At 43.3% G+C, this 26,918-nt stretch overlaps 1 protein-coding gene across 1 annotated transcript in view; it reads right to left on the bottom strand.

Moving 5' to 3' along the window:
• HIVEP3 (HIVEP zinc finger 3) overlaps nucleotides 1–26,918 on the bottom strand; it is a 2,131,558-nt gene that overhangs the window by 1,690,040 nt on the left and 414,600 nt on the right. The window contains exon 2 of the mRNA XM_086956857.1: nucleotides 13,673–13,784. The gene's annotated coding sequence lies outside the window, so the exon portion shown is untranslated. The remainder of the gene's footprint in view (nucleotides 1–13,672; nucleotides 13,785–26,918) is intronic.

The raw sequence follows: 26,918 nt of genomic DNA, 5'->3' as shown, positions 1-26,918 counted from the left end.
AGACAACAAAGTAGTACAACAATAGGGTATGGTATTATAGCTGTACCTTTGGGCTTCTTTTATAGACCGAACTATAAGATTTCATGCACAACTGGCTAACCACCTGAATCATGTAGCTAGCAATCAAGATAGTAACAATGTATGAAAAAGTACAAACAGATTTGCCCCACTTTGTGGTTGTTACGAGTTAGATTGACAACTAGAGCTCTTAACAGGCCTGGACACCTCTATTGTTCCAGTGGAAACAAATAATAGACTACATGGAGGATTCTCAGAATTTTTCCACTGTCCATGTGGAAAAGCCTCTAATAGGACATATGGTCGACATCGAAAGCCTGCATACTACCCCGCAAAGAAAGAAAATTACATTTATGACATGGAATGTAGCAGGTATTACTAGTAAGCTGGCTAATACAGAATGGAATGGCACTTTAAAAATATCTTGAATAATTTGCCTCCAATAGACTTGGCATAAGGGAAAATTTCACACAGAAGGTTATTCTTCTGTTATTACCCCAGCCATCACATCATCTAGTGGAAGCGCAAAAGCGGGGCTGGCGGTATTGATTTTTACGTTAACCCTGCTCAGGCTGATAGAATCCTATACTAGTTCCCCATACTGTCAGATCTTGTACTTTCAACCTAAAAACGAGATAGAAATTGTACTGATTAATTACTGTAAAAACAGGTTTGATACCTCCAGGATCTTGGCTGTACAAGCCTTACAGAAAGACCTAGCATTGTTTGTTGAAGGTATTCTAGCTTCGTATACTCTTATCTGGGCAGGGGACTTTTATATCATAGAATGTTATAAAGTATGACAGAATTGATGACCCGAAGCACTAAATTGGGAAATATGGTGCCACCGTCCTACCAGGGGTTGGGGGTGGATGTATTGACCATTGATCATATGTTTATTTCCAAACATGGTCTAACAAAGCTTGATTCATTTAGGGTTGTGCCCTTACCTTTTAGTGAACGCCATTGTCTAACCCAGGGTGGTGTGGAGTGCAAAAAAACGATGGATTTGGGCCCAGATCTTTTGACTGGGGGAATGTGTGACATTGATCCACATTCGGTCCATCACTTGTTGTTTTTGCAATTGCCGCCCTAAGTGCACTGGGGATGCCCAGACGTGGGTCCCAGGCACTCCACACCACTTGGAGTCAAGCTAGCCGGGCTGATGAGAGGTGTTACCTCGAAACCGGTCCGGTCCTCGGATGCTTGATTCCGTTCTGGGAAGGACATGGCTTTTGTAGTTCGGACGGGACTGTTCCCATGGGGCAACAGGGTCAGAGCTGATTTGCATATCGCCATTGTCTAACCCAGGGTGGTGTGGAGTGCAAAAAAACGATGGATTTGGGCCCAGATCTTTTGACTGGGGGAATGTGTGACATTGAACCACATTCGGTCCATCACTTGTTGTTTTTGCACTTACCTTTTAGTGATCACCAACCACTCTTCCTAGCCCTCAACTTTGAGATACGTTATAAGGATACGGAACAGTTAGCGAACGATCTTGAAACAGAATGATATAATGGGATTGGTCTAAAGTGGGGGGCATAAATGAAACCGACCTGTTAGATAAAGTCAAAGCCTACAAATGTGAATTTATTTTATGCACGGATAGGAACGCTTGCTCACGTAAAATACTTATAGCCTTTTGTTAGCTTACTGCTACTATGTGGACAGTTTAAAAGTCAGATTTAAAGCAAAAAACACCAATAAGTTGGTCTGTTTCGATTGCCAATGTTCACATGCTAACTAAAAACTAAAAAAAACCTGCAAGCCCAACCAAGAACTAGAGACGAGATCAATAGCATATGGCTACTTTATAAACATGCAATAGAGAAAAGAAAAACCCATCTGTGGGAGAAGGTATAGGAAGACCTAGAGCAGGCACCTAAACTGATAGATTGTTCCTTGTTCTGGAAGCCAATAAAGAAACCATTCCTCAGGGACTCTTCTAAACCAACGATTGTGACCCATGGGCAACCAGCAGATTGGTTAGCCCACTATGCGTGGTATAGACTTGCGTGGTAGTGTCACAGCCGTTGTAATGACTGCGTTGTAAAGCCATGCGTGGTATTGGCTTGCACGGTTCCGTCATCCATCCATCTTTGACCAGGATAAACCTGGTTAGTGTATCTGACCCACACTCCAACTTGGCCAGGGACAAATTGCGCTAGTCCCTATTCTATCATGACACTGACTACCATGGGCACTTTGTGCTTCTTGGCACTATTTCTACCTAAAACATTTAAAATTCTTATCCCTGGTTCCTCTTATGGTATTTTCGTCACAGTGTCATTTTGCTTATTAAATTTTACTCTTTCTTTCTAATTCATTTTGGGACTTTTATGGGTTTGCATTTCGACTTTATTACTGTTTGAGTACCTCATAAATCCTATACACATTGCCTCTAAGTTAAGCATATCTGTTCTGTGCCATAGCTACCAGACGGAGGAGCTCAGGTTAATTTAATAACTTGAGTGGTTTACATTGGCAAGGATTGTGATTATTACCTGAGGTGGGTACTTACCCCCTCAAATAATATTCAAATTTCTTACAAAAGCTTATACTGACAAATACTCTTTTATAACTAGTGAAAATCTCTTTTGCAGTTAACAAAGTTTTCATGTTCCAAAGTTTTTATTGCCATTTAAAATTAACATTAGAGTACAAGGCTGCAAAGACCTTGCGACATACAGGAACAGAGTACAGTACAATAGAATTCATAGCGGTACAAGCCATAGATCCTAATAAAAGTACGAGCACAGCATGTTGCATCCCAACATAATCTATTACAGATAAAGTATGTAATCATGTACCAGCAACAGAGACACATTTGAGTAGACAATTGCTAAAGATGCCTAGAGGCATAATATTGACAATTAATGTAGAAGTCTAAAAAGAAGATACAAAACTTTTCCTATATCAAAAAGAAATAATAATTGCGTGACTTTGATAGTTTCCTTTACAAGATCTTTGCATAGTTGAAAAAGGAAAATGCCTGTATTCATGTACCTGGATGATTTTAAATAGTAAGAAGTGCGAAAGGTCTAGCAACCAACTGTGTGAAAAGACAAATAAATATAGAGAATGTGGGGAGAAGGGGTGGAATGGGGTAATTAGGGAGTGCTCAGCAATTTACAAATGCACAGTTCACAAAGTTTTAACACGTATAACATGATTTACTTTGATGAAGGTTTTGTGCAAGTGAGGCTACTCACTGGAGTTGGTTTCCGAGGACGAAATTGGCCGGAAATTTTGGAAGAACCCACGAATGTACACATTTTGGTACATATACAAATGTTTCCATGTCCTTTTCTCACTCTGGAAATGGGAAGAGATTTAACTCTGGTCTAGAGCATGAGTAAATTCCTTTCCAATAATGGAAAGGGCTTGGAACAACCCCAATATTTGTTAGAGTTTACTAAAAGTGGTTTCTCTCACTGAAAATATGTTCCAGGGTGTAGGGAAAAAGTGAAATCGCGCACAAGGAAAGACACTTCTCTAATCAATCAATCAATCAATTCATCTTTATTCGATTCACAAAGTGTATCATAAAAGAACAAATATAACAGCAGTATATTTAAAAATAGCCAATAGTATAAATCTTTTTTTTTTAAATTAGAGTTTAAGATAATGCAATACCTCTTTTTCTTTTTTCTTCTAGTTAATACAGCCCTGAGAAACCTTGCTAGTGCCACACATGTAAACAATTTGGGAAGTAATTTCAGATAGAAAAACGCCAGTCTACATTGCTTGAAGTTTAGAGATTTCAGTATTGGAACAATAAAAGATCTCCTCAAATCAGTATATAATTTACAGAGGAACAGGATGTGAATCGTTGATTGACTGGACATGTTATCACAGGGACACATCACTAATTCCTTTGACCAATTATTAACACTTGGAAATGTTGTCAAGCGATAAAATACATCTAATCCAAAACCTGTTAAAACAAATCTGTCTTGTACATTTAAAACATTAAAAAGGTATGCTTGCATTGAACAACTAGTTAGAAACATTTGGTTATGATGAACTGAAGGTTTAAATAATTCCACTGATAATCTCAATTCTTCGAGGTGATCTAGAAACTCTGATTTAAGTGCTTTCCTTGTAATATTATTCAGAGAGAGCCGTGGTTCACAAAATCCAGGGTGGCTGATGTCTACCATGAAGTTCTTAATGTACTTTAGCCATGGAACATTTAATGAATGATCAGAATCACAGCAGTCTTTGACTAATGCACAATTAAATTCCAGGTGATCTGAAGTGCCAAAGGAGGACTTGCTGTATTCTTATCAAATATGTTAGATGAATGGGACCCAGTTCAAAATGGCACACAAAATTTGAAGAACTAGCAGGAAGCGCCAGAAAGTTTTTTTTAAAAAAGCATTTTCAATCACTTGTAGTGGTTGAAATGTACATAAGCCCCCAACTCTGAGTCATACATAGCAATAGTTCTACATTTTGCATTGTAAATTTTTAGCATTTCTTTTGGTTGTTTTCAGCATATTTGCCTTGCAAAGTTACACAAGGCCGCAATGGATCTAATAAATTGCATTTTTTTTTATTTAATGGTGCATTTTCCCAATTCCACTTGTGGTCAAATAAGATACAGAGGTATGTAAAAATGGGAGTTAGTGGGATAACATCTTTCCCTACACAAATATTGCTCATTTTAGTGGAGCTCCAGCGTACCTTTATAACATAAGTTTTACTTATATTAAGTCTCAGCCTCAGATTTTCCATAAAGTGCACAAAGTTATCAAGAAGTTGCTGCAGGGCCAGTGGCGTGTGCGCCATAAGTACTCCATCATCCGCATAAAGTAGGACGGGTATTGGGCGTTGTTAAATTTGTGGCAAATCCAGGAGTAAATTGGAAAGGGTATCACCCAGGTTATTAATGTACAAATTGAATAAAATAGTGCAAGCACGCACCCTTGGTGAACTCCTTTTTCAATATTAAAAGAACGGGTACATTTGCCCATTACACCAAAACAGACCCTGGCACAACTTGTAAAATATAAATATGTCAGAAAGCTCATGATTGTGAGGTCAATTCCCATTGAAGTCATAACGGACCGATGTTTATCATGTATTACTGAATCAAAAGCAGTCAAAAGATCAACAAAAACCAGGAACAAATTACCTCCTTTAATGTGGGCATACCTGTTCATGATCAAATTTAGATTAATGGCTTGATCCGTAGCCCCTGATCCTTTTCGGAATCCATATTGTGGATCTGAAATTATGCTATTATTATCCGCCCAGATTTGCAATCTGTTTAGGATTATGCAGCCCACAACCTTGACCAGGAAATCTAGCAGGGAGATTGGTCTGTAATTTGCAGGGCAGTTTCGGTCACCATTTTTTAATTTTGGAACAATATAGGTCTCTGACATGATCTAAAAACAAGGGTCAAGAGGGGGCCCCAGAGCTCCATATTAGCCTTGAAAAAAATCGATGGGAACCCCATCAGGCCCTGGTGCTCTACCACCGTTACTCGAGTTTATAGCCAGGGTGACTTCTTCCAGTGTGAAGTTAAGGTCGGGCCAATCATGAACCTTAATGAGGGATGGGGTCTCCATCAATGGGGACTCTTATCTCTTTTGCACCATACCTTGTAGAGTCAGAATATAATTTAGAGAAGCGTGATACCCAACCCTCTTCGTTCACTGCTACCTCTATTTTAGGCTTGTCATCGTCACTAAAAAATGGCGAGTTAACTACACGCCAGAATGCGGTAGGATCATTATTACAACTGTCCTCGTACAGTATGTCCCAAGCCTCCGTTTTCAAACTTCTTTTACGTTTTTTTTATTGCAAGCTCGTACAGCCGACTCTTATGCTGAACCTCCAGAATGTTCCTGGTTGTGCACGTTATAGCCAGTTTTAGGTTTTTATGTGCCTCTGAGCAAGTATGATCAAACCAGGGCTGCTCTAGTTTGCTTTACTATCTTTCTGGTGTGTAAATAGGCCCGCTTTTGTCTCAGTAATTTTATCGAATTATTGAATAATAGCACAGTTGCACACTGTCGACAATTAAACATGCAGAAATTCCTCCAAATTGTTGCAAGTCTGTTGCAGGCTTCCCACCATTCCCTTGGAAACCACTATGAATTCAGGTAATGCAGAAATCTGTACTCTAGTGAGGTTCTAAAACTGGGAGTGCAGATTATTGTATTTTTCTTTTTTTTTAAAGGTTCCACAGTGTTCGTTTGTTTTTTTGGCCGATCAACTTATTAGCTTGTGCCACTTTAACATTACACACCAACTGAACACACAGCTTCAAACCTACAAACAAAATATTGCATACAACGTATTCAATGTACAATCAGTAGTGTAGCCTCTTACTCTACCACCTGAAACAGCTTCTGTTAACCTTCTGAGGCGCTATATAAATGCGAAAATACAATCTAATGTACCTTCCTTCTGAATCCATAATCACCTATCTCGAGAAGGCAGGCAACATGAAATAGTTAAAGCCAGGGCCGTAGCTATCAATGGTGCAACAGGTGCAGGGGCACTAGTGCCCAGGCGTGTATTAGGCGCATCAGAATCACAAAAACATTTTCCCAGAAAAATAGCCAAAATTGCAAAATATAACAATACTTTGAATTTGCGTAAAGCTCAGATCCGATGTGTACGATGCTAAAATTGCACAACAGTTTGCATAAGGATATCAAGGAGGAAAAGCAGGTAGTTGCCCTATATGTAACAGTAATTTTTAAACACTGGATTAACCATTGACTTTGGATTATGGAGTAGTGTGCTACTCGCCATATAACGCTTTAATTCCCCATCAGGGGTTATAAGCGCTATGTGAATGCAATTCCAATACAAAACGTGATACTGATGTGATAGGTAAATGTTAAGAATATAAATCATGTGTTCTAAATTTCAAATATAAAGACACTACATTCTCATTTGACTCAAGAAGTTACAGGCAGTCTAAACAGGTATACTGGGCCTAAATAACTGTAAGTGCATTTTATCTGATGAAGTATTCTGCAGACAACAATATGCAAATCATTTTAACAGCAAAACAGGTAGACTGAGTGGCAGATGAACAAAAGAACCAAGCAGATAAACAAAGCACGTAGTGAAAGGGTACAAGTAGGACAGAAAGCAGGCTGACACCAAAATGAATGTGCCCTGTATTAACAAACTAGAGAGTTTAACCCCTTGCGTGCGGGGCGTATTCCCCTCCCCGCCTGTGCTGACTCCGCCTTGCGCGGGCGGAGTCATGAATAGAACGGTTCCGTCATCAGCACAGCTCAACCGACGCTGATGACGGAACCGTTCTGTCATCAGCATGCAAGGGGTTAAAAGGAGGCCCGCATTTGCAAATTGGGGCAGTTTTGAACTTGTAAATAAGCACTGTATATGTGTTTTGGAAGTTATGGGAGAAGGTATGCATTTGTGCTTGCTGCAGGCAATGTTTGTGGCCGTATCTGGGAAACAAAGGCAAAAACCGGCCTACCCCGACAATAAAACAGGCACACAACCAGCCAAAGAATCCCTACGGCTCACTGACCTGTTGGACCTTGCACTTAGGGCACGTACAAATTGTCCCACATATGAGTCCCGCCCAGGGGTTGCGCCCATGCTATAGCAAAAGATTGCACACACTTTGAGAGGTTGTCTCAACCCGGAGGGAATGATGTCACAGTAGTGAAAAGGAGTATTTGATATCAGAGAAACTAGGTGAGGAACAGCACGAGACACTGTATTTCACATTTATATATTGCTTCCTACCTCTCTTGTGGCCCTGAAGTCCCTTGGCAGAGTTTGTCAATCCATCCGGCCTTAAGATCATCACCTATGCAGACGACACTCACTTAGTTGTAGCAGTGAATCACTCTGAGGGGTCGTCTAGCATCCTAGGTCCTTGCCTAGAGGTGGTGGCCGAGTGGATGGAACTCTCCTGCCTCAAGCTCAACGGGGACAAAACGGAGATTATGTTCCTGGGCAACCCTCCGTCCTCCATCCTGTGGCCGGGGCCCTGCTCCACCTCCAAAGGTACAAATTAAAAGCCTTGGCATGTGACTGGACAGCTCCCTTGATTTTAACCACCAGGCCACCAAGCTTCCAGCCATGTGTTATGGACTGATGAGAATGTTGCGGAAAATCATTCCCCTTCCAGGCAAGAAGAATTATGGTACAGGCCCTTATTCTCTCTCGCCTTGATTATGGGAACGCCCTATATCTCGGTGCTCCTCAATTCACCAATCACAAACTGCAAGTAACTCAGAACTGTGCAGCTCGCCTCCTTCTCCAGATTCTGCGGTGGTAATCTGCTAAACCAGCATTGAGGAGTCTCCACTGGCTCCCTGTTCCAGCTAGGATACAGTTTAAAGCTATGTGCCTAGTTCATAGAGCCATCCGGAAGACTGGTCCGGCTATTATCCACTCCATGGTCACCCCCTACTTTCCTCACAGAACCCTGCGATCCAGCTCCTTATGCCTGGCCCCCCAAGGAAATTCGAAGGTCCAGATGGGGTGAACGCTCCTTTTCGTTTAATGCTGCAAAGATCTGGATCTGACTACGAGCGCGTCCACCACAGATTCCTCCTGAGGCGGAAAGCCGGGAGAGTTTGAAAACGATAATGTTTTAACACTTTTAATCTTTATTGTGATAATGTGCTTTTTAGCCTCTGCTCTTGGCATTGAACGCTGCAAAATCGAAGCTCCCTCGCACAGCCGATAAGCGCTGCAGCGGGTGAGTGTTTGTTTAGGGATTTTGACGCCATTCCCCGATCCAGCGGACACGCCCACCCGCGTTGGCCACGCCCCTCCTAGCACCTTACCCCCTGTCATAAATTATGTGTCTTTACAGGAAGCGCAGCGGACGAGCGCAGCGGGCGCGACGTTTGCGCGCCGAAGGCGCGCTTAAGGCAAGCTCGTCTGCGCTCGTCCGCGCCAAGGTAGCGCCATGGGCGCCCTATGCTGCCAGTTTGGATCCTTCTCTTCAGGAGCATCTCCCTCCGGGGCCACCCTACTCTAGAGAACAACTTATTCTACTGGGTCAGAGACATGCAGTTAAAGGAACACTCTCTCTAGCACCCACGGCACATCCTCGAGCTGATATACTGCGTAACGATCTCTTCAACTGTGGCCTACTAAATGTCAGGTCCCTGCCTAAACATTGCACGGAGATCCAACTTACAATGGACTCTCATGAACTTGACATCTTGTTCATGACAGAAACATGGACTCGTCCAGACTGCCTGGTTGACCCTGGTTTCGCCTGCCCTTCCGGGTTCAAATTCCTCCACTCCCCAAGGCCTGTGGGAACTGGCGGGGGGGTGGGAGTGATTTTTAGAGCCTCTATCAGTATTAAGATTCTTAGCTTAGACCCACTCTTGGGCACTGAGATGCTGGGGCTCTCCATCCAGACTTGTTCAGGAGCTACTGCCACTGTACTAGTCTGCTATCGCCCTCCAGGCTCGTTTAACCTACTACAGCAACAAGCTCTAATCACTACCTTGACCAATATCGCCCTATCTCACCATAAGCTTCTTATTCTTGGTGATTTTAATCTTTGGCGTAACGGCACACTTGACTTAGCCCTCGGTAACCTTCTTCAAGCATGTGATAGCTTTGGTCTTTCTCAGCTGGTCTCCAATGCCACCCACATAGCTGGCCACCGCCTGGACTTGGTCTTTGCGGCACCGGATCTGGTGGTTATGGGGGACACTCTTCCAATGGACTGGACAGACCACTCGCTAGTTAAATTCTTTCTTTGGAAGAAGTTGAACTCACATAAGGCACCTGCGCCATCCAGGGAAATTAAATGTAGAGACTGGAAGGCTCTTTCACGACTACACCTCTCTGGGGATGTGTTCCATCTGGCTTCGCTCTTTGATGAGAACAAATGTGCTGATGATAATTACAACTCTTTTTACTCCGTCATTTCTCTGGCGGTAGATACCTCTGCCCCTCTAAAAACTCGGCTCATTAGGGGTAAAGACTCCGCTCAATGGTTTAATGATGACCTAAAAACTTTAAAATTGGAATGTAAACAAGCCGAGAGAAAGTGGAGACGCGACTACAGCGAAATCTCCAAAGCTGCTTGGAAGACTAAGATTCTGGCGTATAAAAATCTCATTAAAAAGTCCAAAGCGGACTATTACTCCGCTCTGATCTGCAACTCCACCTCTAACTCGAGGAGCATTTTTAACATCTTAAATAGCGTCACCAATCCGGAGTCTTGCAAGAATGTGATTGTCCCGTCCCAAGAACTCTGTGACAATCTTGCCACCTTTTTTAAAGAGAAAATAGATCTGATCCTGAAAGACTTGGACACCCCTCTTGACACGGATTCCCCTTCTGACCCGGGTTTGGTTCCCTTAGTTGACCAATTACCCGATTCGGCTTTGGCACCAGAGGTGTCACTGTGCAGGTTTCTGCCACTTACATTTGATATATTTACCAAGATAGCTAGAGGGATTGTGTCTGGCTCTCCCCTGGACCCGGTGCCCCCTAAAATTTGGAAGGAATTTGAAGATGAGTTTTTCCCCACACTCCATCTCATTTGCAATCAATCCCTGGTGACTGGCACCGTCCCTGCCCATTGGAAACGGGCATTAGTATCCCCTTTGCTAAAAAAACCTTCCTTGGATCCCGACTGCTCTAAAAATTACCGGCCCATTTCGCTGCTGCCATTCCCCGCCAAGATAGTTGAGCGGGTGGTTAGTAACACTCTTTCCACCCACCTGGAACATCATCTCCTACTTGACGAGGACCAATTCGGCTTTCGGCCCGCTCATGGAACCGAAACAGCTCTTATCTCCGCCATGGATGAACTGCAAAGGCGTGCAGACAGAAGACAGGCTTCATTTTTGATCCTGCTCGACATGTCTGCCGCCTTTGACACAGTAAACCATAAGATCCTACTAAGGCGGTTGGCGGAGGTAGGAGTGAGAGACTCTGCACTGCAATGGTTCCACTCTTTTTTGACTGATAGGCAGCAGGCTGTTTCTATGCCACCTTACCAATCATGCCTTTCTCCGGTGCTGCACGGAGTCCCCCAGGGCTCTGCTATTAGCCCAATTCTTTTTAATGTGTACCTTAGGCCGCTAATTAGGCTTATTAAAGGATTCGGCATTAGAACTGTTAATTATGCCGATGACACGCAGTTGATCCTTTCATTGGAAGGAGAGGACTCCGTCTCCTTGGAGGTCTTTCATAATTGTCTACGGAATACGTCAAGTTGGTTAAAGACTAACTCACTTCAGTTTAATGTCGGGAAAACCGAAGTGCTTTATAGCGCTGGAACGAGGATCCCCCGCCCTTTTCCTAACAACTTCTGGCCCCCAGAAACAGGCTCTAACGTACAGCCTGCAGAATCTGTCCGCAACCTTGGGGTCATGCTAAACCAAGGACTCAGCATGGACACCCGTGTGCAGAAAACGTCGGCTTGTTGCCTCGCTATCCTTCGCTCACTTAGGAAGGTTCTGCCCCTCTTACCCACTTACGCGCGTGCCCAAGTGGTCAGATGTACTATCCTGAGCAGGTTGGACTATTGCAATGCCCTCCTGCTTGGGGCCCCTGAATATCTACTGGACAGGCTTCAAAGGGTTCAATCCGCGGCCGCGAAACTGGCCTTGGGGTGGCCTAGAAGATCTCATGGACCATTGGCCTTGGCAAAGCTACATTGGCTCCCTCTTAGACAAAGAATCCAATTTAAAGCCCTCTGTACAGTTTTTAAAGCCCTTCATGGCTGCGGTCCAGCTCCTCAACAATCCAAGTTTGTTTGGTATACCCCGACCAGAAAACTTCGTTCTTCTGATGCTAGACTGGTAGTGGTTCCTAGATTTAAGAAGGTCAGAGCTGGAGGTAGATCCTTTGAGGTGGCTGCCGCCAGACTCTGGAACTCCCTCCCCATCGAGCTTAGGTCCACAAAGGAACTCTTGCAGTTCAGAAAAAAGGTGAAAACCTGGCTCTTTCCTTGCTAGCCTTCCTACTCGGTCTGTTCTTTACCCCTCGTTGGTCTCTGTCAGCGCCAGGATGCCTGTAATGGTGACGGTGCGCTCTATAAATTCTCAAAATAAATAAATAAATAAATAAATAACACTCTTCCTCTCACTTTACGAAAGGACAACAATCTCTTGGCCTTCTGGAAGCTCTTAAAAACCTACCTCTTTAAGACATTCCCTTAACATCACAGATTCTGCTTTCCTCTACTCTTCTATCAAAACGTTCGTTTTGAAAGTAAAAAAAAAGAAGACTGGTGCAGGTCTGTGTCAGCATAATACAGCCATGCACCAAACAGCAAAATGCATTGGCAGGAACAGCCATACAGGCTGCTCCTGTCACTGCATTATAAATGACTGCCTACTTCGCGGCCATCTATAAATGTGGCAGGCGGGTCCTCCACAAGGGGGACAAATTAATTCACGGAGTCCTCCTGGGGCATCAACGGGGTGTCCCCCCATTTAGAAATCAGGCTCGAAGTGACTAGGCGCCAAATGACATCTCTGCTCATTAGAATAAAGAAGCTGCAAAAAACTGCCAGTGCTTAATTTGAGCCGGTTCTGGTGTTTGGCACCGGCATCTACTTGTCAATACCATATTTAGAACAGTCAACCACATGGTGGCGCTGCTCATTTAATTTAAAGATGAGCAGAACAACGGTTGTTTGGGAATACAATATACATTAAAATTGCTAACACCTGCCTCCCCAGCCATTCCTTTAGCTTTGCGGACCTGGAATAATCTGAATTACATGTCAGAGAGATGGTTGGTAGTTGTTTGACAGCGATGACAAGGGTGATGGTGGTGCAAGCTGCAGTGGCCTCCTGGTCTGAGCCCTGGCACTTCATATTTTATAGATTAAGCACTGCTGCTCTATAAGAGTGTGCCAACCAGCAATGAAATGCAGGCTTTTAGTTTAACTGATCCAAAAACAAGCATGGGTCTACACATCCCTGTACTTCAGCCAGGAGTTACTTGAAGCTGCCCTTGGGGGCCAGTTCACAGCCATGTTACTGGAGTATGTATCGCTCATACAGCAAGGTACTCATTTTGAAAATACAACAAGATCGGGAAGGATTTGCAATAACCACACTTCACCGGGTGAGAGAGCAAAGGCAAACCTATTTTAGCGTGCGCCAAGAAGCCACTTTCTTCCAGTGCAGGCTTTTTGAGCCAAGAGCCCTTGTAAAATGTGGCTAATATTTGGGCTTTTGAATCATAAGTATGGGCTTACATGTCTCACTCTCCGCATGCAAAATGCTGCTATTAAAAAAAAAAATGTGGATTAACCGCAATCCTAATGAGCCCCAGTCTGCATTTCACAGGCCTTGAACTCCCTTTTCAGATACAGGGATTTTATATTCCACTTCCCTTGCTTTAGTTAACCCTGGTTCTCCTGAATTGCTTTCAGCTCGTTACTATGGTGGTCGTGCACACGTAGGCGCCTTCCAGTTTCAGAAAAAAAAGGCTCTTTGCCCAATTCCGCATCTCAAACAGTTACCAACAATAAGCGTTCTACAATCTTGCTTTATCAGGCGAGGCTGCTTGGTTTTTATATCTACTGTGACATAATTCATCGAACAGCCCAAATTTAAGCTAAATTTGGGAGATCCTTGTTGAGGCAAAGCTTTACATCAAGTACACCAACTTCTGGTAGAAACAAAACAAACAAACAACTCACAGAGGACGCTGAAATGTGGGGGAATTCCGTTTTGCCTCCAACCAAGGAATGTTGACTCTTCTCTGGCACAGAAAACAGGATTCATATTGGACGCCAGTTTCCCATTCCGCGGCTGAAAGTTAATAAAAGACAGGGGTTTGAAGCTGAGCTTCCACAGTAAACTTCATACACCTCTAACCAATCAAATCAACTTTATTTCGGTTTGTTAATGAACCATAAAAGTACATAACAGTTAAAAAAAAGGAACACATTTACAACTCATCCAATGCATTGTAGATCTCAATTAGCATATTTACAATAATCGGTTAGCGTGCGGTTATAATACAACAATAAAAACATAGCAGTAGGATACAAAAACTAAGAGATTTCCTTTAAAACAGATAAAAAACTAGTTATTACTAAGACAGTGCTATCCACCCACAATAAGCGGGTTACTACACATGGATCAGTCTTCGTCTAGTTAACCACATCGAGAACAAGAATTTGGAAATAGCAGTAACTATCAATGCATCAGTATCAGTTTTTAAAATTCTATAATAGTCTATATAGTTCCTCAGTCCTAGGTTAACACATAACTGTATAATCCATTTTTTCCTGCTGACAGAATAAGCAGGACAAAACAAAATGACATGGATTAGAGATTCATTCGGATCATTACAACCTGGACACGGACGAGCTAAACCCAATTTCCATTTATCAGAATAGGAATAGAGGGGTAATGTACCATATCTGAATTGTAGGAACAATTTTTTTGCTAAGACAGGTTCTATAGCATCTAACTCTTTCTCAAAACTGTAAACATTCTTAAAGTGCAAGAAACTGTCGGTGAGACTAGATGGCCTGGCTGTTCGAAAAACCTCTTCAAGGTTATGTTGTTTTATAGACTCAGCCAGGGTTCTCTTTGAGATGGATTTGCATGTGTCCTCCGGATTAGACCAGAGATTCTCCATGCCGATCTTGGACGCATGCCCCCTTATAAAAGATAACCACTTTATCCTCCCCACACCCGGGCGAGCCATGACTATTTTTAGTTCTTCTCTATAACACTCAAGCTCCGGGACACTCCACAGTCTGCGCCAGTAAAGAAGCGGGCGTGAGGCAATTATTTCTGCAATTGGCCTCAGATTTGTATCCAGTCTTAGTGGAACTAGGGGGGTGTTAGTTGGTAAGGAGAGCAGTTGTCTAAGGAATTTGTTCTCTGTTATACTAATCTCGTTCACTGGACAGTGGCCCCAGAGTTCTGCCCCGTAAAGGGTAGAAGATCTGGTTTGTACATTGTATATTTCCAGCGGTACACTGACCAGCTTATGAACACAAGATTTCTGCACTTTAAGGATACCCCCCATAGACTGAGAGAGGGTCAGATTAGCCTTAGTCATTTGGGTTTCCCAACTCATTCTATCATTTAGTGTCAGTCCTAGATAGGTAAAATGATTTACCCTTTCCAGGGCTCGTCCATCCATAGTTGGACAAGGGCAATTGGTTGTAATGCCATTAAACACCATGTACTTAGTTTTGTCTATGTTTATTACCAGATTCCTGTCCCTACAGAATTTGGTGAATTGATCTAACACCCGCTGCATCCCCATAGGTGTTTTTGAGAGTAGCAGGGTGTCGTCTGCAAACATCAGTGCAGGAAATTTACCACCCGCTAGGTTAGGAGCATCACTGTTTTGGACACTAGTTAAGTCATCAACAAGGCCATTTAAAAAGAGGGAAAATAGAGTAGGGGCCAGTACACATCCCTGCCTAACTCCCTTCTCAATGGGAAAATCTCTTGTTAGCTGGCCATTTTTGCCATAACGAACTTTTGCATAGGTGCCATCATGGAGTCTTTTAAATTGGAGACATAGATAGGGTGGTACCCCCATTGTTGTTAATATGCTCCAAAGTTGATTTCTGTCCACCATATCAAATGCGGATTTTAAGTCCACAAATGTCAGGTAGAGGCTCCCCCCTTCCATCACCACGTGCTTCCAGTAAAGAACCTGGAGCCGTAGTAGTTGGTCAATGGTCGAGGTTTTGGCACGGAACCCTGCTTGCAAGTGGGAGAGGATGTTATTCTCACTAATCCAATCTTGCAAGCGTTGCAAAAGCAGTTTGGCATAGATTTTTTGAGTAACGTCAATTAGACTAATCGGTCTATAATTTGACGGGGCCAGCGGAGAACCCTTTTTGTGAATCGGAATTATTTCGGCCCCCAGCCATGTGCTAGGAAGCTCTTGGCCGTCAAGAATGGCATTAAATATGACGGTCAAGTAGGGGACCCAGATCTTCGGTTCGTCTCTAAAAAGATCACCAGGGATCTTGTCCAGCCCAGGGGCCTTATTACTTTTTAACCCTTGAACTGCAAGGGTCACTTCCGACATAGTAAAGGGAGTGGTGGGGCATTCTAGACTCGGTCTCAAAAACATTATAGGGGACAGATTATGGGCGGAAGCGGTGTTAGAATAGAGATCATCAAAATATGCGCACCAAGCTTCCTCAGCTATATTGGGATCAAGTTTTACCTTCCCTTCTGCTTTCCCTGTATGGACCAAGTTCCAAAAGGTTCGGGCGTCTTTTGCTACTAACGCTTGTTTAATGGTCTTCCATTTCTCTGCTTCCCATTCAGATTTTGCATGAGAAAGGAGATTTTTATAAAAATTCCTTGCGGCCAAAATATTAGCCCTATGGCCTGATTTGATGGCAGAAACTAGGGTGGTCTTCGCCTTCCTGCAAGACTGATTGTACCAAGGATTTGTGGTACGTGCCTGTCCATTAATGCATTTTACAGGTTTAGAAAAACTAGCTGCTAAGGTCAGCATCAGTTCTTTATGTATAGCTAGACATTTAACATCGTTGTCAAGATTGGAAGCATTTTCATACAATAAATTTAGATGCTCAAACTGGGGAATTACACTTTTATACAGTGATGCCAGGTTATCTGGGGACGACTTAATAGAAGACCATCGGATTTTTTTACTGCCCTGTATGATCCTAATCGCACCAGAGACCAGATCAGCCGCTTGCTGCTCCCCATCATAATTAGGGACATCCAATTCCGCAACCAATGGATAGTGATCGCTTTCGACGCGATCCGAAACGTGAAAACATCGAATCAGATGCCATACAGACATACTAACCAACAAATAATCTATTGTTGACGAGTGACCCATTCCATTATAGGTGCTTTTGCCAGGGCTATCCCCCGGAAAACGGCCATTGCAAGCTCTAAGTGAGAAGGTATATGTCAGTGAGGTGAGCTGCATGGCCATTGAGGACCAGTTTTTAACTGGATAGATGTTTGGGGGTGGAATCCGGCAGGCGTCATCCTCGTCTGCTGTTAGTTGTGGGACACCCATGAGTGGTTCGAAATGGCAATTAAAATCCCCCCCTATTATCACCTTGGTATCAGTTGAGAAGCTATTTAGTAGGGCAATTAAGGACTCCTCTAACATTAAAGCGTGTTGGTTCGATAAGGCTCATTCCGACGTGTCAGTTACATTATTTTGCCCTATTATGAGAAGTGTGAGCAAGCACTTCGAACAGTATCAAAGCGTACATCAGCGCATCTTGGGTGGAAAAACAAGCATGCTTATTTTATTGTAAAATTTGTTGCTGTTTTCTCACTAAAAGTTTCAATTGCAATTTCCCCTGGCAAGGCGAATTGTGATCTCACTTTGGCATACACGGCTGGCAAATCTTAATTTAAATGCTGCCAGCGAATTGGGCAATTGTGCAGCACAGAACTGTACAACTGGTGCCAACCAGAACGCTTGTTTTTCATTGTCATTGTTAGGCGTCTGCGGGAGCCCAGAACACAATTCTGCAACAGGGATACTTGAATTCAATGCCAGTGAATAGTCAAATTATGTGGCAGATTTAGCATGAGTATCTGGTGCACCATCAGTGACATTGCATCACATAGTACTGCATAGAACTCATGGGCTTTTTTTTCTCAGACATATCTATGTATAACACAAAATACTGGCACGTTTCAGAGTACAGCAGGTGTCAGATATATATCTATCTATCTATCTATCTATCTATCTATATATATATATATATATATATATATATATATATATATATATATATATATATATATATATATATATATATATATATATATATATATATATATATATATATGTTATGTTATGTTATGTTATGTTATTATGGGTCTTCTATAGCGCACGGCTACTCCAAAGGAGTGTCCCGGCGCTTTGTGCTCCAGACCCAGAAAAGGAGACAGGTAAAACATAACAGAAATAAAAAGAGAGGCAGAACCAGAGGAAAAACTAAAAAGCTCTAGCCAGTGAAAAGCCAGGTCTTTAAACCCTTCCTAAAAGCGAGCAAGTTAGATGTGGACCGCAAAGACAGCGGTAGAGCATTCCACAACTGAGGGGCCAACATCCTGAAAGACCGTCCTCCAATACGGGCTTTCTTTATACGGGGGACTATTGCGAGTGCCAGTGACTCCGATCTTAAAGATCGTGTCGGCAGGTAAAAAGCCAGCCTCTTTTGTAGGTATTTGGCACCCGTGGCGTGTAAGGCTTTGTGAGCTAGTGTCATAGCTTTGAAAATTATCCTCTTCCGTATGGGGAGCCAGTGTAAGGTTTGCAGCAAGTTCGAGGCACTGGCTCGACGATGCAGGCCAAAAATGGCTCGTGCCGCTGCATTCTGGGCCACCTGCATACGTTGTAAGAGGTATTCCGGAAAATCCCAGATACAGGATATTAGCATAATCCAGTCTGGATCCAATGAGGGCCTGAACAGTTATTCTCCGATGTTCCTCAGAAAGCAGCGGAAAGAACTTTCGGAGCATCCTGAGGATACCGAAACATGTTCCTGAGGATACCGAAACATGTTCCTGTGAGGGTCAGCACCTGGGATTTGAGCGTAAGCCCGTTGTCAATTTTAATTCCCAAGTTCTTGGCCGACTCAGAAGAACGAGCTGGAGGGAATTTGTCGGCATGCCACCAGCCATGCCAGTCCGGTTCCGATGGGCATCCAAAGAAAAGTATCTCGGATTTATCCGAGTTACACTTGAGGCTGTTCAGTTGGAACCAGTTAAAAACAGCCCCAAGGCAATCACTGATCCTTTCCCCATCGAATTCTTCGCTCTTCCAGCAGGTGAAGAGAAGCTGGGTGTCGTCAGCATATGAGACGATCTGGGCCCCGTAGGACTCCACCAATGCCGCCAGAGGGGTCATGAAGATGTTAAATAGAGTAGGGCTCAGAACTGAGCCCTGAGGAACTCCGACTCCCAGAGGCGACATTTCGGCAGATCCCGGGGAGGCCCAGACAGTTTGTCGACGGTTGGCTAGGAAGGAACAAAACCAACTGAGCACCGTTCCCCTCAGACCGATGTCATGTAGTCTTATGAGGAGATCCTCATGGGGGACGGTGTCAAAAGCCGCCAACAGGTCTAACATAACTAACATCACCCTGCCTCCGGCATCCAGAAACTCCTTAACAATCTCTGAAACCTCCAAGAGCGCTGTCTCAGTACTTAGGTTGGGTCGAAAACCCGATTGAGACGAGTGAAGAAGCTCATTGGACTCCAGAAAGTTGGAGAGCACGCTGTGAACATGTTTCTCCAAGATTTTAGTGAGTGCTAGAAGGAGCGAGATGGGTCTATAATTGGCCGGTACTTCAGGGGCAAGGCTAGGCTTTTTAAGAAGAGGGATAACCATGGCCTGTTTCCAGGAATGTGGTATGGCTCCCTGACTCAAGGAGAGGTTCAAAATGGGGTTGGCTAGGGGGTTGACAACGTCTGCCATTTTAGCTAAAAATTTGGCCGGACAGGGGTCACGTGGCGAACCGGATTTAAGGTTCCTCATAAGTGTTAATGATGAGGATACCGTGAGAGGCGGGAAGTTCGCCAGGACAGGGCCAGAGGTGGGCAGAAGGGCTAATTCTTCCGGCAAGGTCGAAAGGTCGACTCTCGGTCTCGGGGGGAAGGAATCCTGTATCTGCCTAATTTTGGTGGTAAAAAAATTGGCAATAGTGTCAGCCCAGGTCTCAGTGGGTACTTCCTGTGCTGAGTTCGATCGTAGGGTAGTGAATTCCCTTACGATCGAGAAGATCTCCTTACAGGAATTAGCTGCTTCCTCGATTCTTTTGGCGAAGTAGCATTTCTTTCCCTGTAGGATTAGTCTAAGCATGAGCGGATTTTGCGGATTGGCAATCCGCGAATTTTGCGGATTTGCGGATTCGCAATCCGCAAAATCCGCGAATTCCCGCGAATTTGCGGATTTTTTTTTTTTTTGTGTTCGCCCGTGTTTCTGCCAGTTCGCGAGGGTTTTTACAATTTCGCAATTTGCGAACTTACCTGTCGGGTCGCAAGTTTTGCGAACTTGTTGTTTCTACGTGTCCAGCCTGTTTGGGACACTCTTCTTCATCACTGCCACTCTCTGTCACCACTGCCACTCTCTGACTACTCATGCCACCCTCTGGCCCACCCATGCCACCCTCTGTTTCATCACTACACCCTCTGGTTGTCCAGTGTACATTATTTTCGGCAAAGCAAAGCACACCTTCCCTGCCTCAAGTGACCTGAATTAATTTGGGGCTGATTAATGTGTCACAGAATATTTTTTTAGCTGGCACCTGCTTCCTTAGTGCGCCCTGATTAGTGATCTTTTGCACTTGCTAAGTGCTTTCATTGTTGCAAAATTAGTTACAACACCTGCCCTGCCCCAACTGACAATAATGAATTAGGGGCTGATTAATGGATTTTAACTTCCAGCCTGGCTCCTGCTTGTCTCCCTTAGCTGTAATTCAGGACCTTTGTGGCATATGTGTAACTATTCTGAGGTTCAGAGCAGGGTCACATAATAGTTTCAACTGGCAACTGAACTCTGGAGGGGCCCCTCAGGAAGCCCTACAGGAAATGGCTACTAATGATGTGCCTGAACTTTTGAACCTGGTAAGTAGTTACTTTCAGTTTTGCCAAGATCGTATTTCTGCAATTTCGCACTTATTCGCGGGGCGCGAACTCACGCTAACAGTGCGAGCAGTGCGAGCAAAATCCGCTGCTCGCGGATTTGCGGATTTTGCGGGAAATTCGCAAATCTCGCGGATTGCGGATTTCCCGAAAATCCGCAAAATCCGCGAGCGGAACGGATTTTCCGCCCACGCCTAGATTAGTCTATGATAGGATTTAATCATAGATCTGTAAGTCAGTTTTGCCTCAGCATCATATTGGGCTCTCCATGTCCGCTCGGCGACTTTACATTGTCTGCGGGAGTGGGCCAACTCCGCAGTAAACCAAGGGGCCGAGACCCGTTTAATGACGGATCGGGGGGGCTGTGGGGGGGCAAGCTCATTCAATCTAGCCAAGAGCCAGGTCTGCAGGGTTTCGAGGTCATTGTCCAGATCACCAGTGAAGGACACGGGATGGTTCACCAGGGCCTGGGCTAACAGATCTGGGGTCACTTGGTGATAAGCCCTGAAATTGCTTCCCTGCTGTCTCATAGCAGTAGTTGCTGGTTTCTCAGGACCAAATATTTGGAAGTGAGCAAGTCGATGATCGGACCATAGTACCGGCAGCAGTGCAGTGACCTCAATTGGTGAAGTGGAGAAGACCTGGTCTAAGGTGTGACCTTTGTCGTGGGTCGGGCCAGAGAGATAGGGGAGCAAGCCCAAGGCAGACGTAACATCAAGCAACTTAATAGCATCCTGATCATGACAATCTTCCATGTGGAAGTTGAAATCTCCCGCCAGTAAACACCGCTCAGATCTCAGAACTAATGCAGACATGACTTGCTGGAGTTCCTCGAAGAAGGACCCCGCAGGTCCCGGAGGTCTATATACTAAGAGCCCCTTGACAGATTGTTGAGGTGAAAGGGATAGGGAGAAGGCAAGGGATTCGGCGCCCGTGATGGTCTCCGTGTGAATGACTGAGCACGTGAATGTTTTTTTCACCACGAGGGCCACTCCTCCCCCTCTACCCTTATCTCTATCTTGTCTAAATATGTTATACTCAGGGAGGATGGCAGCCGCAATGTCAGGATGGGAGGACTCATTGAGCCATGTCTCAGTAAGCATAAGACAGGTAGGTTTGTCCATGGAAAGGAGATCAAAAATCTCCTGGGCATGTCTATGCATTGACCTGGTGTTGAGGAGTAAACAAAGATGTTTAATGCTACGCTCCATCGTGTATATATCCAACAGTCCTGTACTACCTATTCCTCCGGGACTGAAAGTCAGGTACAGACAACAAACGTGCAGGATTTTCTTTCAAGTGCTCTATTTCACCAAATCGGTCAGCATGACGCGTTTCGGCTGCCTCACCACAGCCTTGATCACATGACACCCCGGAACAAAAATGGTTTATTTATAGTGACCTCCTGGACACAAAGGTTACGTAGAGTAGGGCATACAATAGAGCTAAACAACATACTCACTATTCGTATGGGTTTCAAAATAAGTTCAATGTCTATAAATACTAAAATAGTAACTGTAAATACATACAAAATACGTGCAATTGACATTGAGCATAATTGAAAGAAAAGTTTATAAAAAAGTTTCTAAACACTGTCTACCAATGTTTTCTTACTATTCGCCAAGTGGCTAAAATTATGCGGAATAATCATGTCAATGAACCATAGCTCAAATAGGCTCCCCTAATCACAACACAACCCAGAAGTAAAGTGCAAGTGCAAAAACAGCAAATTGTACAAAATAAGTGTAAAAGTGCAAACTATCCTTGAATTACAGATATTAAAATCATATCTACTTCAGGTTAAAATGTCTGAAATATTAAAAAGGGGTTGACGGCATAGCAAATTATGCTTAAATCGATTTACCATATTAAAGTGCAAGCGCAAAATTCATACGATTCATTTTGATATAAAGTTTCAACAAGTTAATTACTTCATATATCAGATAGTACACAGATAACCTAATATATCTATGTGTGAACCATCCGGATCACAATCATACACATGATGAACGAAAATCTATCCGTCTAAATAGACGATATAACAGTAAGCATCTCTGAGAAAACGATCAAACATATTTCAATGTAGTTTCTTTATATTAAAACGTTCCAGAATTCTAACCTAGATACTTGCAATCACCACGACTAAAACAAAGTTAAAATCACGGTAAAAGAACGAGATCTCGGCCAGTCATCGTGGAAGGCTTAAAAGAAAGGGAGACTGCCAAGCTTCAGTACTAACTCAAATGTGAAAGAACACCACAGAAATGAATCAATAGACAAACATCAGACAATGCTTCTCATATGTTGCTCATCAAGAAAATTTACAGGAAATTGTGAAGATCATCTCCTGTATTGAGGCCTTTGGGAATCCTAGTGTCTAATAACAGAATATATTTAGATTCCAATTGTCTAAGTTGTCTTTCCCCGTTGCCCCCTCTCGGATTTTTAGGTAAAGAGTCAATGACAAAGTAGCTCAAGTCGTTAAGATTTTTGTTGTTTACTATTTGAAGTGACGAGCTACAGGATAACTTCAGTCAGAATTGACTATTGCCCCCAAATGTTGTACAATCCGATTGAATGCCTGTAACTTGGTACTGCCAACATATTTCATTTTACATGTGCATTCAAGAACGTATACTGCATATTCTGTGCGGCAGGTAAAAAATCCTTGGATTTTAACAGGAATGGGATATTCTGTGGTGTTGGTGACAAATTTACAGGCCCGACATGATATACATTTGTTTTAGTGGATAGCCAGTTTCTTGGAGTTACCATTTCCGGACTAGATTTTACTAAGACATCCCTCATAGAGGGTGCCCTTCTGAAAGTGATAAGTGGTCGTTCGGGTAAGAGCTGAGCCAAAGTTATGTCTGTTTTAAGTATGGGCCAGTGTTTATTTATGATCCCTCTAACTTTCTTCTCTTCCATACTAAAAGTAGTTAGAAGTCTAATCTGATCTTCACTCCTTTGGGGATCTGTACTGTTACTATCCACTTCTTTACTTCTTGATTTAGTGGTAGCATTTAAACACTCTTCTCTTGTATGGCTATTGGCCCTCATTTTGGCCAGCTCCAACAATTTTGCACAGTATTCACGTGCAATAAATCTGTTAAGGGCCTGAATTTGGCATTCAGCTAGATCTGCTTCAGAACTGCAAATTGTCCGTATTCTCGGAAACTCACCATACGGTATACTCTTAATAAGAGGACTAGGGTGGGCGCTACTGGCATGCAGAACCGCATTTCCTGCGGCTTTCTTTCTGTGTAATCTAGTTTGAAGCAGGTTACTATCAATGTAGATCTCAACATCAAGGAATTGGACACAAAGTTTCCTAATGTCAGCAGTGAATTGTAGATTCAATTCATTATTATTAATGGTTTCTACAAAATCCCTAGCAGATTCTGGTGTACCTTTCCAAATCATGCATATGTCATCAATAAACCTCCAAAATCCCACCACTTGGGAGTCAAACAGCAGACCATGGGTGCCCCTGAGGACATGTTCCTCCCACCACCCCACATGTAAACATCCGTAGTTTGGGGAGAAACATGCCCCCATGGCAAAACCCCATAGCTGCTGAAAGACGTCCTTACTAAACAGAAAGTAGTTGTTTCTTTCTTAAACATAGTTCTATCATATTTAGAATCATGGTATTATGTTGCCGATAGTTGATGTTACGTTTATCTAAAAAGTACTTCACTGCTTTTAAACCGTCTGCATGATGGATGCTTGTGTAAAGGGTACATATGTCCATGACAATCAATGCATAGTCTTCTTCTTTTACACCAATCAGTTTTGACAAAAAATTACCTGTGTCCTTAATATAGGAAGGGAGGTTTTTTACAAATTCATGAAGAAAATGGTCCACATATTTCGAGAGTGGTTCCAGGAGACTGCGTTGAGCTGAAATAATTGGGCGTCCTGGTACAGGAATAACCTGTTTATGTATCTTCGGAATGAAGTAAAGAGTGGGTATAACTGGGAAATCATTCTTTAAAGAATTGGACTCTTGCTTACTCAGCAACCCATCTCTTTTCCACTGACCCACTTCTTTAATGACAGTCTCATTAAAAAATCTGATGTCAGTGAAAGTGCCTTTCCTATAGCATGTGTTATCGCCGAGGTGTTCTGCTTCCTCCAAATATAAAGTTTGTGGCCAAATAACAATGTTTTCCCCCATGTCCACTTTGCTGATAATCAAATTAGAGTTGCTTCTTAGTTTTTGCATAAGTTTTGCATACTGCCTTTCCATATACTTGTATCTTTTATGTTTACGAGATGTGATACATTGTAGTGTTTTCAACTCTTCAATTGCAACAACATTGAATGTATCAATTGTGTCTTTTGGCATGAGCGGAATGAAAGTTGAGGGTGGTTTAAAATGACAGTTGCACGAAAGATTGCTCCTTATGCCCATTGCCAATAAGTGCTCTTGTGTGGATCCCACATCATCTTCATCATTTCTGGTAAGAGCATGTACTGTTCTAAAAAAATACCTGTATCTGCAACTTGGATTTTGCTAGTAGGGCGCGTTAGGTTGGTTATGTTGGTTGACTGATCATGTGCGTTGTTGAGTTTGAAATGTTTTTTTCAATTTAAGCTTACGAATATATTTTAAAACATCTATGCGGGATTGCACATAATTGAAAGAATTACGTCGACAGTAGGAAAGACCCAGCGATAACAATTGGGATTCCGCTTTGGTGAGCACCGTGTCAGATAGGTTTACCACTGTGTTGTCAGGGACAGTGGTATGTGTGGAAATATTCGCCATTTCTTTCCCCTGCCTCTCTTGGCGAATGCTCAACCTCCTGAATTTTCTCCTTTGTTTCCTACGCTTGTTGTTTCTGCAGCGTTTTTCTTCTGTTGTTGTGTCCGCGGCCGAAGAGTTTGCCAGCGGTCCTCTATTAAAAAACCCAGTTACTTCGATGGTGAATACTTTGTCGGAATCTATATATACATGTATACACATACACATACTGAAAAAAACAAAGGTTACAAAGACGTTATAATTAGGAAGTAGAACCAACAAAACCTTAGATATTCAATGAAAAAACCAAAGGTCACAAGGACGTTATAATTAGGCTCAGATGTCACTCGCAGAAAACCAGTGACATTCAGCAGTTATGGTTACCTGAGCTAACTGTAACTTAATTTTTTTTTTTATTTAGTTGAGTTTTATATAGCGTTGGTTAGACCCGAAGGTATCAGAGTGCTCTACAAGAGGATTAGTGAGTGACAAGATTCAGGTTACATCAGTTACAAAGCATAGTCAAACATAGGATGAAAAACAATGTTACGAAATTGGTCGGAGGGAGGGGAGTAAGGAGACAAAGCATGGAGGCAAGGAGAAGCTGTGTCCAATGTCTGGCTGGGTAGAAGACGGCAGAGGGGTGAACCAGGGCCGATCTCTATAGCTGTCTGGGCAGCTCCACTGGGCATCGGCCATAGTTCTCGGACTCCACTACCAGGATGATGATCAGGGTTAGTCTGCAAATTTCCAGATCAAAACGGGGGAGTTGGAGAGTTGGGAACCGCAGTTAGATATAAACCCCGGAGTGAAGGGTTTTTGTTTACGTGTTATCATGGCGCAATCCACAGGCAACCCGATGGCCGGGAAAGGCAGCCGCCAAAGAAATGGAAGAAGACAGCAGCCAGTACGGAGTCTGGGTGCAGGCACCATCTTAAAGTCAGGTGTTGTCCAGGCCCGTCCCTACAACAGACACCTCGTCCTCGGAAGGCCCCCAGAAATGAGCATCTTCTTGAGGTGGGATCAATTGGAATGCATCAAGAGCTCAGTTTGGGAGAGCCCCAGGGCTTCAGGGGTCCCCCACAGAGGTAATCGAGATTGGCCCCAGCTGTCATCTTGACTGGGAACTTGTGCTTCTTAGGGTATTTATGTTGATCAGTTTGGGCTGCAGGTATGTCTGCCATCTGAAGGTCAGGCATCAGAGACACACCCGGGGGTTTGAGAGGTGAGAGAGCTTGAGTGCTTAGGCAAGGGTGGAAGCAAGGGTAGGGCTTACTTGGTAGCAAGATAAATGCCAGTAGATCAGGTTCGGACTCTGAGGCAGCGTTCTTCACCGCGGTGGCATCCGCCATTTTAGGTACTGGCGTCAGGGTCAGGCAAGTCAGGCAGGTCAGAGGACTGCAGCAAGTAGGAGCAACGCGCAATGAATGAGAGAACCAAGGTATCAATTAGACTACCTATTCCTTTTTTTTTTTTTTATAAATATTTTTATTTTCTCCCATTTTTTCCGTAAGTTACATTACAGTATAAACAGTACAGAATTTTCTCACAATTATACAGTC

This window comes from Lissotriton vulgaris, chromosome 2_1, assembly GCF_964263255.1.
Source record: "Lissotriton vulgaris chromosome 2_1, aLisVul1.2, whole genome shotgun sequence".
Classification (NCBI taxonomy): domain Eukaryota; kingdom Metazoa; phylum Chordata; class Amphibia; order Caudata; family Salamandridae; genus Lissotriton; species Lissotriton vulgaris.
The sequence above is the reverse complement of the archived record's forward strand: the minus strand, read 5'-3'. Positions and strand labels throughout refer to the sequence as shown.